Genomic DNA, 7678 nt, shown 5'->3' on the forward strand with positions numbered 1-7678 from the left:
AAAAAAATATTAAGCAAGGAGGAGAAAGATTTTTCAGTGAATCACTCGGGTGCAAAATGCATTCTTTCCTACCTGGATTGAGTAACAGCAATCCTATCTCCTCATGATCACAATCAATTAATTACCCATGACAAGATAGTTATTTCTTTTCTTTCTTGTTAAGGTCTCATGTCATGAGAAACCCAAAGTGACTGGGCAGTAGCTTTAGGGAACTTTTACTCCATCCCCTAGAGGAAGCAATCTCCTCTGGGAAACAGGAGCTCCAGAACCAAACATTGAGGGGACCGAAGGCTCAAATTTCCCAAGTTGGTCAGTGGAAGTGATGGAAGTGGAGTCATGTAGTTTGTCTGTTTGGACAATACACCATATAATGGTTATTGATTTAAGGTGTGTATTGCATCCTGGAGGATAATGTCCCATTCTTATTGAGCGTCATCTCTCAATGATACCTCAGCCATACCTTCCAAAGACTATTCCATCACTTTATTAGTCCAGAAGCTTTTGGGTGACCTGGTATATGATAGGAGCTGTGATCTGTTTATCATGTGGTCATTGCCCCATCTTCCTTACTGTAAATTGAGTTTCTTGGGCCAGAAGTGATGTTATGCAGAATTAATTCGCTACTGGTAGATCATTTCATAAGTCCTCAGATAGTTATTCTCCAAGGCACAGTAGACAGAAAAGCAAGCACGACTAAATCCACGACATGTATTACTTCTAGTCAAAGGGAAGGAAGCAACACTCCTTTCAGAGGGGCCCAATAATCAGCTTGGCACCAAGTGGCTATTTGGTTTCCTTGAGGAATGGCGCTACAGTGGGGACCCAGCATTATTGGCCTCTGTTGCTGGCAGGTTTGGGTACTGCATAGCAGTAGTAGCTAGATCAGCCTCAGCGGGTGGAAGCTCCTTCTTATGTGCCAATTCCTTGTCTCCAAACATGCCACGATGACTATTCCACTCCTGAGCCAACTGTGTCAGCACTGGGGCAGATTACAGAGTTTGGCTGACCGTAACCTGCCTGAATCATTTGCCTGTTTAGTTGTCTGGTGGCTCTTCTGTGGGTGGATGCTCTTTTATGGTCAGTGAAATGCAATACAAAAATATTCACACTTTTTGCCCACTTCCTTAGGTCTCTCCATATGAGGCACTGGCAAGCTTAAAGCCCACAGACCAAATCCACCCAGGGCCTGTTTGTAAATAAAGTTTATGGGAACAAAGCCATGATCGTTTATTTACATATTGTTGTTTAGGGCTGCTTTTGCGCTACAGCAGAACAGAAGAATTGCTTCAACAGCCATGATGTGGCCTGTAAGTCTAAAACAATTGCTCTGATCCTTTACATAAAAACTTTTGCAGACTACTGATCTACTGGTTTCTTTCCAAGACCTTGTCCCCAATTTCCTTTCAGGTTTTTGATAAATTAAGCCATTTGACACTGCCTTTAACTCTGTGTATATTTTTATCTTTGGTCACTTCTCTTTCTACACAGAGTAGATGACTAGATGTATCACCCAAAGCTCTCACAATTCAAAGGACCTCCCCCAGATATTTTTTCAGGGTCACTCCTGAGTAAGACAGTAGTGTATCAGTAGTCTGCTTTTGGCTTATACCTACATATCAAGGCAATTCACCCAAGAATCAACCTCAATCCTTTGCTTCTGTCAGCTTGTAATCTCAGGAAGAGGCATCAGGTCATCAGGGCATCAAGGGAGGATGAAACCATGGTCTATTTGCTTGAGTAGCTTACTTTGGCCTCTGGCCCCACTTGATCTGTACTACTTAAATTTTATAATGGATTGCTGCTAGGTTCACTCAGCCTTATGACTTGGCAGGTCTGAGAGACCAGCTCATGATGGGCAGTTCTGGCCACATGGTCACTTGATGTCTCAGAGTCATTATGTCCCATCTTTGTTATGGCCCACAAGTATTCCAGGAGCTGTTTATAGTCTTGGACTTGGGATCCCTGGGTGGCGCAGCGGTTTGGCACCTGCCTTTGGCCCAGGGCGTGATTCTGGAGACCCAGGATCGAATCCCACATCGGGCTCCCGGTGCATGGAGCCTGCTTCTCCCTCTGCCTATGTCTCTGCCTCTCTCTCTCTCTCTCTCTGTGATTATCATAAATAAATAAAAATTTAAAAAAATTTATAGTCTTGGACTTGCCATATACTCCTCATAGGTCTTCTTTCTCCATAGAAACCTCTACTATCACAAAGTCTCCTGGATTACATGATCCAAGTGGCAGGATTGCTTATGATGTCATGTGAATCAGGTGTAGAGACTTTTTTTGCCTTGGGCTCCACTTGATGTTGTCAGCCTTCCATGTGATCCAATAAATAGGTTGGAGTAGTTCTCCCCAGTATGAAACATTCTTTTTTTTTTTAAATTTTTATTTATTTATGATAGCCACACACAGAGAGAGAGAGGCAGAGACACAGGCAGAGGGAGAAGCAGGCTCCATGCACCGGGAGCCCGATGTGGGATTCGATCCCGGGTCTCCAGGATCGCGCCCTGGGCCAAAGGCAGGCGCTAAACTGCTGCGCCACCCAGGGATCCCCCAGTATGAAACATTCTATCTCCAGAACTCAAAGAGGCTAGCAAAGTGTTGTGTCTCCTTATCAGTGGACCCCTAAACCCTTTATTAATGTGGTAGGCCCCAGAATCTAGCTAGGATTTAAACCCCCTTCTTTGGAGAGCATGGACAACAGACTTGCCATTTCTTCCTCACATGGTCCAATTAACATGATATGTTGTCATAGTGGACCAAAGTCATGTTCTTCAAGATGTTCAGATAGTCTAGATCTATTGGCACTATATTATGATGGTGTGCTAAATTTAAAATATGTTCACAAACTCAGTAGAGCATGCAACTCTTGATCTTGGGGTTGTAAGTTTGAGCCCCACATTAGGTGTAGAGATTACTTGAAAATAAAATCTTAAAAAATAAATAAATAAAATAAAATTTGTCCTTCATACTCCTTGCTTCAGGAGGTAGAGCCTAATTTCTGTCCCCTTGTAGATCACCTGTTCTCAGATGGTCCCACAGAATCAAGCATTAATTACCTATTGTGGTGGTCAGTTCATCAATGCATCCTTGTACTGGCTTTCTCTGTTTCTCTCTTTTATTTTTAATTAAAAAATTTTTTTAATTTAGTAAACTCTACATCCTGTGGGGTTTAAACTACACCCCTGAGATCAAGAGTCATGTGCTCTCACCCTGGGTCCAGGGACCCAGGTACCCTTCCCTGTCTCTCTTTCTTTCTTTCTTTTTCTTCTTTCCTTTTCTTTCTTTTCTTTTCTTTCTTTCTTTTTCTCTTTCTTTCTTTCTTCTTTCTTTCTTTCTTTCTTTCTTTCTTTCTTTCGTTTAAAGATTTTATGTATTTGAGAGGGGGAGAGAGAGAAGGAAAAAGAGAGAGAGAGAGAGCATGAGTGGGGAGAGGGGCAGAGGGAGAGAGAGAAGCATACTTCCTGCTGAGCAGGGAGCCTGACATGGGCTCCATCCCAGGACCCCGGGATCATGACCTGAGCCCAAGGCAGATGCTTAACTGACTGAGCCACCCAGGTGCCCCCCCCATTTCTTACTTCTCTTGTTCCCTGGGCTCACCTTCCCCAAAAAACTATCTGCACACAATCTTTTGTCTACTTTAAGGAAGACCTACAAGATAATATAAAAAAGGGGCGTGCTGAGGAGGAACAGCTGTTGACCTGGCAGCCTCAGCTCCAGCATATCAGTGGCTCCCATGCTCTGCCTCTCCCCCAGTGAAGATGCGACCATGGCACTCCAGGTCATCAGGAACACCAAAGTTAATGTTGAAAATAAGACGAAGATCGGTTGGCAGGGGCAAAGTGGGTGCCTCTGGCCTCCGCTGCAGCCTCCAAGCCTGGCCTGAGGCCAAGAACTGCCCTGGGAGACATTGGTAACAAAGTCAGTGAACAACCAAACCACAGGCCAAACTGCCTCTGAAAAAGGAAGCAAAAACTTCGGTTCCTGGCTAAGTCATCGCTAAAAAAAATACCAAAGCCTCTGGAGAAGGCACCCAAGCCTGTCCCTGTACCTGTGCCAGAACCAGAGCCGGAACCTGAGCCGGTTAAAGAAGAAAAACTTGGGGGATCCCTGGGTGGCTCAGTGGTTTAGCGCCTGCCTTCAGCCTAGGGTGTGATCCTGGAGACCTGGGATTGGGTCCCACGTCAGGCTCCCTGCATGGAGCCTGCTTCTCCTTCTCTCTCTCTCTCTCTCTCTCTCTCATAAATAAATAAATAAATAAATAAATAAATAAATAAATAAATAAATAAAATCTTAAAAAAAAGAAGAAGAAAAACTTTTGCCCAAGCCTGTTTTGGTTGATACTCCCTCTCTAAGCCCGATGGAAACATCTGGATGTGCCCCTGCAGAAGAATATCTGTGTCAGGCTTTCTCTGATGTAATTTTTAAAAAATTATTTCTTTATTTATTCATGAGAGACATGCATGCACAGAGAGAGAGAGGCAGAGACACAGGCAGAGGGAGAAGCGGGCTCCATGCAGGGAGCCCAATGCGGACCCGGATCATGGGTCTCCAGGATCACACCCTAGGCTGAAGGTGGCGCTAAACCCCTGAGCCACCCAGGCTGCCCGCTCTCTGATGTAATTCTGCGGTGAATGATGTAGATGCAGAAGATGGAGATGATCCAAACCTTTGTAGTGAATATGTGAAAGATATTTATGCTTATCTGAGACAACTTGAGGAAGGACAAGCAGTCAAACCAAAATACCTACTGGGTGGTGAAGTCACTGGAAACACGATTGCCATCCTAATTGACTGGCTAGTACAGGTTCAAATGAAATTCAGGTTACTGCAGACCATGTACATGACTGTTTCCATTATTGATCGGCCCATGCAGAATAACTGTGTGCCCAAGAAGATGCTGCAGCTGGTTGGTGTCACTGCCATGTTTATTGCAAGCAAATATGAGGAAATGTACCCTCCAGAAATTGGTGACTTTGCCTTTGTGACTGACAACATTTACACTAAACACCAAATCAGACAGATGGAAATGAAGATTCTAAGATCTTTATTTATAAAATGGTCTGGGCCACCCTCTACCCCCTGCATTTATAAGATCTTTATGAAATGGTCTGGGCCGCCCTCTACCCCCTGCATTTCCTTCGGAGAGCATCTAAGATTGGAGAAGTTGATGTTGAGCAACATACTCTGGCCAAATACCTGATGGAACTATCTATGTTGGACTACGATATGGTGCACTTTCCTCCTTCTCAGATTGCAGCAGGAGCTTTTTGCTTAGCGCTGAAAATTCTTGATAACGGTGAATGGACACCAACTCTACAGCATTATCTGTCATACACTGAAGAATCCCTTCTAAACGTCATGCAACACCTGGCTAAGAATATAGTCACGGTGAATCGTGGGCTTACAAAGCACATGACTATCCAGAACAAGTATGGCACCTCTAAGCATGCTAATATCAGCACTCTGGCACAGCTAAATTCTGCAGTGGTTCAAGATTTAGCCAAGGCTGTGGCAAAAGTGTAACTTGTAAACATGCATTGGGGTATTGCAATATCTGCAAATAAAATTGGCACATGTGCCATCTGTACATATTATATGTTACCTTTACTTACTTTTAATAAAGTTTGTGGTCCTTTTTAACGTCTTATACCTTATATATATATATATATATATATATATATATAAAAGTTGGCATAATTCATACCTGATTTTATATAGTTAACTGCCCAACCATTGGCATCTTATCTTACTTATACAGAAATATTGAAGTTAGGAATAGTGCTACTACCTCTACTATGATTTAACAGGATTGTGGAAGTATTAGCCAACACATACATAAGAGAAAGCATTTTAGAAAAGAAATATAATAATGGAAAAGAAGGGAGAAAAGGATCTATATTTAGGAGCTTACCTGGCAGTCAACAGATCTGTCTTTTGTTTCAACAGTGTTTAGATGGAACATATTTTCAGAATCCCCTTCTTTCTGCCTTGGAACACTTCAATATCCTCTCCATTCCCAACCTCAGGACCATCTTCTCATCCATCCCCTTTCTCCCACAGTAGCTAACACCATTTTTTGTTCTTAGCTACACATATTGCTAACCAACCTGAGCTCCCAAATTAGAGTTACTCAGAATAATTAAAATAATTCATGATTATTCCACTGACTTGGAGGCCGCTGTCAACCACCTAGTTAATCTGCATCAGCTGGCCTCCACCTATCTCTCTTGGGTTTCTGTTTTGAGCATGACATGTCTCTGAAAGAGGGCCATACCCTCTTTCAGATGTGCAGAAGCCACCCCAAGAGGAGTGGGACAAAAATCCTGGACCTCATAGAAAACACCGTGCCCCTGGAGAAAAACCCGAATGAGGCCCTTCGGCATCTGCAAGTCCTGGGTTCTGCCTACACAGACCTCCACCTCCTGAAGAACAGCTTCCTAGATGAGGAGGTGAAATCCATCAGGAAGATGTGACCACCTGAATCACTTCCATAGGCCAGCCAGCCACCAGGCTGGGTGATGACCTCTTTGAAGGCTCAGTCCTCAAATAAGACAGTTCAGAGGGCCTGGTGGCCCCTGAGAGGCCCCTCTGGCATCCCCTGCTGTCTGGGCTTCTGCCTGAATCTCTCCCTGCAGCCATGGGGCAGCTTTTTAACCACCCTGGAGCCATGGCCCAAGCCCTGGACCAAATGGAAACAATAATGCTTTTTGCAGAAAACAACAATAGACACACACAAAGAACAAACCAAAATCTATCTCTGTTTGCAGATAATATAATTATTCAGTTGGAACATTCCAAAAGGGTTGAAAGGAACACAATCTTGGGATGCCTGAGTGGCTCAGCAATTGAGCGACTGTCTATGGCTCAGGGAGTGATCTTGGGGTCCTGGGATCAAGTCCCACATTGGGCTTCCTGCATGAAGCCTGCTTCTCCCTCTGCCTATGTCTCTGCCTCTCTCTGTGTGTGTCTCTCATGGATAAATAAATAAAATCCTTTAGAAAGAAAGAAAGAAAGAAAGAAAGAAGAAAGAAAGAAAGAAAGAAAGAAAGAAAGAAAGAAAGAAAGGAAGGAAGGAAGGAAGGAAGGAAGGAAGGAAGGAAGGAAGGAAGGAAGGAAGGAAGGAAGGAAGGAAGGAAGGAAGGAAGGGAGGAGGGCAGCCCAGGTGGCTTAGCGGTTTAGTGCTGCCTTAAGCCCAGGGTGTGATCCTGGAGACCTGGGATTGAGTCCCACGTCAGGCTCCCTGCATGGAGCCTGCTTTTCCCTCTGCTTGTGTCTCTGCCTCTCTCTCTCTCTCTCTCTCTCTGTCTCATGCATAAATAAATAAAATTTTTAAATAAAAATAAAAATAGCAGAGGGGTGCCTGGCTGGTTTAGTTGGTAGAGTATAAGACTCTTGATTTCCAGGTGCTAAGTTCAAGCTCCACACTGGGCAGAGAGTTTACTTAAATTTTTTTAAATTTTAATTTATTTATTCATTTGAGCGGGGGTGGGCATGAGCTGGGGGAGGGACACAGGGAAAGGGACAAGCAGATTCACTGCCCAGCACCAAGCCTGGCATGGAGCTTGAACCCAGGACTGTGAGATCATGACCTGACCAAAAGGCAGATGCTTAACCCAGTGAGCCATCCAGACACCACTCTTTGAAAATCTTTAAAAATAAAAGCAAAAAGGGGCAC

General features: G+C 44.0%; 1 pseudogene; it reads left to right on the plus strand.

The window, feature by feature from the left end:
- The first annotated feature begins 3769 nt into the window (after positions 1-3769).
- LOC119877133 lies at positions 3770-5526 on the plus strand (annotated as a pseudogene).
- The last annotated feature ends 2152 nt before the right edge of the window (positions 5527-7678 follow it).

Source organism: Canis lupus, chromosome 17 (assembly GCF_011100685.1).
Source record: "Canis lupus familiaris isolate Mischka breed German Shepherd chromosome 17, alternate assembly UU_Cfam_GSD_1.0, whole genome shotgun sequence".
Classification (NCBI taxonomy): domain Eukaryota; kingdom Metazoa; phylum Chordata; class Mammalia; order Carnivora; family Canidae; genus Canis; species Canis lupus.